Below are 6,000 nucleotides of genomic sequence, written 5' to 3'. Positions count from 1 at the left end.
GCAGGCTGTCCCTGACAACAGGCAGACTGTCCCTGACAACAGGCAGACTGTCCCTGACAGCAGGCAGCCACCCAGACAGCAGGCAGTCTGTCCCTGACAGCAGGCAGACTGTCCCTGACAACAGGCAGACACCCAGACAGCAGGCAGTCTGTCACTGACAGCAGGCAGACTGTCCCTGACAACAGGCATGCTGTCCCTGACAGCAGGCAGACAGCCAGACAGCAGGCAGTCTGTCCCTGACAACAGGCAGTCTGTCCCAGACAACAGGCAGACTGTCCCTGACAGCAGATAGACACCCAGACAGCAGGCAGACTGTCCCTGACAGCAGGCAGCCACCCAGACAGCAGGCAGACACCCTGACAGCAGGCAGTCTGTCCCTGACAGCAGGCAGTCTGTCCCTGACAGCAAGCAGTCTGTCCCTGACAGCAGGCAGTCTGTCCCTGACAGCAGGCAGTCTGTCCCTGACAACAGGCAAACTGTCCCTGACAACAAGCAGACTGTCCCTGACAGCAGGCAGACACCCAGACAGCAGGCAGTCTGTCCCTGACAGCAGGCAGACTGTCCCTGACAACAGGCAGACTGTCCCTGACAGCAGGCAGACACCCAGACAGCAGGCTGTCTGTCCCTGACAGCAGGCAGACTGTCCCTGACAACAGGCAAGCTGTCCCTGACAGCAGGCAGACACCCAGACAGCAGGCAGTCTGTCCCTGACAGCAGGCAGTCTGTCCCTGACAGCAGGCAGTCTGTCCCTGACAGCAGGCAGACAGGCAGGCTGTCCCTGACAGCAGGCAGACTGTCCCTGACAACAGGCAGACTGTCCCTGACAGCAGGCAGCCACCCAGACAACCGGCAGGCTGTCCCTGACAGCAGGCAGACTGTCCCTGACAACAGGCAGACTGTCCCTGACAGCAGGCAGACACCCAGACAGCAGGCAGACTGTCCCTGACAGCAGGCAGTCTGTCCCTGACAGCAGGCAGACACCCAGACAGCAGGCAGTCTGTCCCTGACAGCAGGCAGACTGTCCCTGACAACAGGCAGACTGTCCCTGACAGCAGGCAGACACCCAGACAGCAGGCAGTCTGTCCCTGACAGCAGGCAGAGTGTCCCTGACAACAGGCAGACTGTCCCTGACAGCAGGCAGACACCCAGACAGCAGGCAGTCTGTCCCTGACAGCAGGCAGACTGTCCCTGACAACAGGCAGACTGTCCCTGACAGCAGGCAGACACCCAGACAGCAGGCTATCTGTCCCTGACAGCAGGCAGACTGTCCCTGACAACAGGCAAGTTGTCCCTGACAGCAGGCAGACACCCAGACAGCAGGCAGTCTGTCCCTGACAACAGGCAGTCTGTCCCTGACAGCAGGCAGTCTGTCCATGACAGCAGGCAGACAGGCAGGCTGTCCCTGACAGCAGGCAGACTGTCCCTGACAACAGGCAGACTGTCCCTGACAGCAGGCAGACACCCAGACAGCAGGCAGTCTGTCCCTGACAGCAGGCACACTGTCCCTGACAGCAGGCAGACTGTCCCTGACAGCAGGCAGACACCCAGACAGCAGGCAGTCTGTCCCTGACAGCAGGCAGACTGTCCCTGAAAGAAAGCAGACACCCAGACAGCAGGCAGTCTGTCCCTGACAGCAGGCAGACTGTCCCTGACAACAGGCAGTCTGTCCCAGACAACAGGCAGACTGTCCCTGACAGCAGGCAGACACCCTGACAGCAGGCAGTCTGTCCCTGACAGCAGGCAGTCTGTCCCTGACACCAGGCAGCCACCCAGACAGCAGGCAGACACACTGACAGCAGGCAGTCTGTCCCTGACAGCAGGCAGTCTGTCCCTGACAGCAGGCAGTCTGTCCCTGACAGCAGGCAGTCTGTCCCTGACAACAGGCAAACTGTCCCTGACAGCAGGCAGACACCCAGACAGCAGGCAGACTGTCCCTGACAGCAGGCAGTCTGTCCCTGACAGCAGGCAGACAGCCAGACAGCAGGCTGTCTGTCCCTGACAGCAGGCAGTCTGTCCCTGACAGCAGGCAGACAGGCAGGCTGTCCCTGACAGCAGGCAGACTGTCCCTGAGAACAGGCAGACTGTCCCTGACAGCAGGCAACCACCCAGACAACCGGCAGGCTGTCCCTGACAGCAGGCAGACACCCAGACAGCAGGCAGTCTGTCCCTGACAGCAGGCACACTGTCCCTGTCAGCAGGCAGACTGTCCCTGACAGCAGGCAGACACCCAGACAGCAGACAGTCTGTCCCTGACAGCAGGCAGACTGTCCCTGACAACAGGCAGACACCCAGACAGCAGGCAGTCTGTCCCTGACAGCAGGCAGACTGTCCCTGACAACAGGCAAGCTGTCCCTGACAGCAGGCAGACAGCCAGACAACAGGCAGGTTGTCCCTGACAGCAGGCAGACTGTCCCTGACAACAGGCAGACTGTCCCTGACAGCAGGCAGACAGCCAGACAACAGGCAGGCTGTCCCTGACAGCAGGCAGACTGTCCCTGACAACAGGAAGACTGTCCCTGACAGAAGGCAGACACCCGGACAGCAGGCAGTCTGTCCCTGACAGCAGGCAGACTGTCCCTGACAACAGGCAGACTGTCCCTGACAGCAGGCAGACACCCAGACAGCAGGCAGTCTGTTACTGACAGCAGGCAGTCTGTCCCTGACAGCAGGCAGACTGTCCCTGACAACAGGCAGGCTGTCCCTGACAGCAGGCAGACACCCAGACAACAGGCAGACTGTCCCTGACAGCAGGCAGACACCCAGACAACAGGCAGACTGTCCCTGACAGCAGGCAGACTGTCCCTGACAACAGGCAGTCTGTCCCTGACAGCAGGCAGACACCCAGACAACAGGCAGACTGTCCCTGACAGCAGGCAGACTGTCCCTGACAACAGGCACTCTGTCCCAGACAACAGGCAGACTGTCCCTGACAGCAGGCAGACACCCAGACAGCAGGAGGACTGTCCCTGACAACAGGCAGACACCGTGACAGCAGGCAGACTGTCCCTGGCAACAGGCAGACTGTCCCTGACAGCAGGCAGACTGTCCCTGACAATAGGCAGTCTGTCCCAGACAACAGGCAGACTGTCCCTGACAGCAGGCAGACACCCAGACAGCAGGCAGTCTGTCCCTGACCGCAGGCAGTCTGTCCCTGACAGCAGGCAGACTGTCCCTGACAGCAGGCAGACTGTCCCTGACAGCAGGCAGACTGTCCCTGACAGCAGGCAGTCTGTCCCTGACAGCAGGCAGACTGTCCCTGACAGCAGACAGACTGTCCCTGACAGCAGGCAGACAGCCAGACAACAGGCAGGCTGTCTCTGACAACAGGCAGTCTGTCCCTGACAGCAGGCAGATAGCCAGGCAACAGGAAGGCTGTCCCTGACAGCAGGCAGACTGTCCCTGACAACAGGCAGTCTGTCCCTGACAGCAGGCAGACAGCCAGACAACAGGCAGACTGTCCCTGACAGCAGGCAGACTGTCCCTGTCAGCAGGCAGACTGTCCTGACAACAGGCAGACATCCTGACAACAGGCAGACACCCTGACAGCAGGCAGACACCCAGACAGCAGGCAGTCTGTCCCTGACAACAGGCAGACACCCTAACAGCAGGCAGACTGTCCCTGACAACAGGCAGACTGTCCCTGACAGCAGGCAGACTGTCCCTGACAACAGGCCGTCTGTCCCAGACAACAGGCAGACACCCAGACAGCAGGCAGTCTGTCCCTGACAGCAGGCAGACTGTCCCTGACATCAGGCAGACTGTCCCTGACAACAGGCAGACTGTCCCTGACAACAGGCAGACTGTCCCTGACAGCAGGCAGACAGCCAGACAACAGGCAGGCTGTCCCTGACAGCAGGCAGACTGTCCCTGACAACAGGCAGTCTGTCCCTGACAGCAAGCAGACTGTCCCTGACAACAGGCAGACTGTCCCTGACAGCAGGCAGACACCCAGACAGCAGGCAGTCTGTCCCTGACAGCAGGCAGACTGCCCTGACAACAGGCAAGCTGTACCTGACAGCAGGCAGACACCCAGACAGCAGGCAGTCTGTCCCTGACAGCAGGCAGTCTGTCCCTGAGAGCAGGCAGACTGTCCCTGACAACAGGCAGTCTGTCCCTGACAGCAGGCAGACAGCCAGACAACAGGCAGGCTGTCCCTGACAGCAGGCAGACTGTCCCTGACAACAGGCAGACTGTCCCTGACAACAGGCAGTCTGTCCCTGACAGCAGGCAGACACCCAGACAACAGGCAGACTGTCCCTGACAGCAGGCAGACACCCGGACAACAGGCAGACTGTCCCTGACAGCAGGCAGACTGTACCTGACAACAGGCAGTCTGTCCCTGGCAGCAGGCAGACACCCAGACAACAGGCAGACTGTCCCTGACAGCAGGCAGACTGTCCCTGACAACAGGCACTCTGTCCCAGACAACAGGCAGACTGTCCCTGACAGCAGGCAGACACCCAGGCAGCAGGCAGACTGTCCCTGACAACAGGCAGACACCGTGACAGCAGGCAGACTGTCCCTGACAACAGGCAGACTGTCCCTTACAGCAGGCAGACTGTCCCTGACAACAGGCAGTCTGTCCCAGACAACAGGCAGACTGTCCCTGACAGCAGGCAGACACCCAGACAGCAGGCAGTCTGTCCCTGACAGCAGGCAGTCTCTCCCTGACAGCAGACAGTCTGTCCCTGACAGCAGGCAGACTGTCCCTGACAGCAGGCTGACTGTCCCTGACAGCAGGCAGACTGTCCCTGACAGCAGGCAGTCTGTCCCTGACAGCAGGCAGACTGTCCCTGACAGCAGACAGACTGTCCCTGACAGCAGGCAGACAGCCAGACAACAGGCAGGCTGTCCCTGACAGCAGGCAGACTGTCTCTGACAACAGGCAGTCTGTCCCTGACAGCAGGCAGACACCCAGACAACAGGCAGACTGTCCCTGACAGCAGGCAGACTGTCCCTGTCAGCAGGCAGACTGTCCTGACAACAGGCAGACATCCTGACAGCAGGCAGACTGTCCCTGACAACAGGAAGACACCCTGACAGCAGGCAGACACCCAGACAGCAGGCAGTCTGTCCCTGACAACAGGCAGACACCCTGACAGCAGGCAGACTGTCCCTGACAACAGGCAGACTGTCCCTGACAGCAGGCAGACTGTCCCTGACAACAGGCAGTCTGTCCCAGACAACAGGCAGACTGTCCCTGACAGCAGGCAGACTGTGCCTGACAGCAGGCAGACACCCAGACAGCAGGCAGTCTGTCCCTGACAGCAGGCAGACTGTCCCAGACAACAGGCAGTCTGTCCCTGACAGCAGGCAGACTGTCCCTGACAGCAGGCAGACTGTGCCTGACAGCAGGCAGACACCCAGACAGCAGGCAGTCTGTCCCTGACAGCTGGCAGACTGTCCCTGACAACAGGCAGATACCCAGACAGCAGGAAGTCTGTCCCTGACAGCAGGCAGACTGTCCCTGACAACAGGCAGACTGTCCCTGACAGCAGGCAGACACCCAGACAGCAGGCAGTCTGTCCCTGACAGCAGGCAGACTGTCCCTGAGAACAGGCAGACACCCAGACAGCAGGCAGTCTGTCACTGACAGCAGGCAGACTGTCCCTGACAACAGGCAAGCTGTCCCTGACAGCAGGCAGACAGCCAGACAACAGGCAGGCTGTCCCTGACAGCAGGCAGACTGTCCCTGACACCAGGCAGACTGTCCCTGACAGCAGGCAGACAGCCAGACAACAGGCAGACTGTCCCTGACAACAGGCAAGCTGTCCCTGACAGCAGGCAGACAGCCAGACAACAGGCAGACTGTCCCTGACAGCAGGCAGTCTGTCCCTGACAGCAGGCAGACTGTCCCTGACAGCAGGCAGACTGTGCCTGACAGTAGGCAGACACCCAGACAGCAGGCAGTCTGTCCCTGACAGCTGGCAGACTGTCTCTGACAACAGGCAGACACCCAGACAGCAGGAAGTCTGTCCCTGACAGCAGGCAGACTGTCCC

This window comes from Scyliorhinus torazame, chromosome 5 (assembly GCF_047496885.1).
Source record: "Scyliorhinus torazame isolate Kashiwa2021f chromosome 5, sScyTor2.1, whole genome shotgun sequence".
Lineage (NCBI taxonomy): Eukaryota > Metazoa > Chordata > Chondrichthyes > Carcharhiniformes > Scyliorhinidae > Scyliorhinus > Scyliorhinus torazame.
This window is presented reverse-complemented; position numbering follows the sequence as displayed.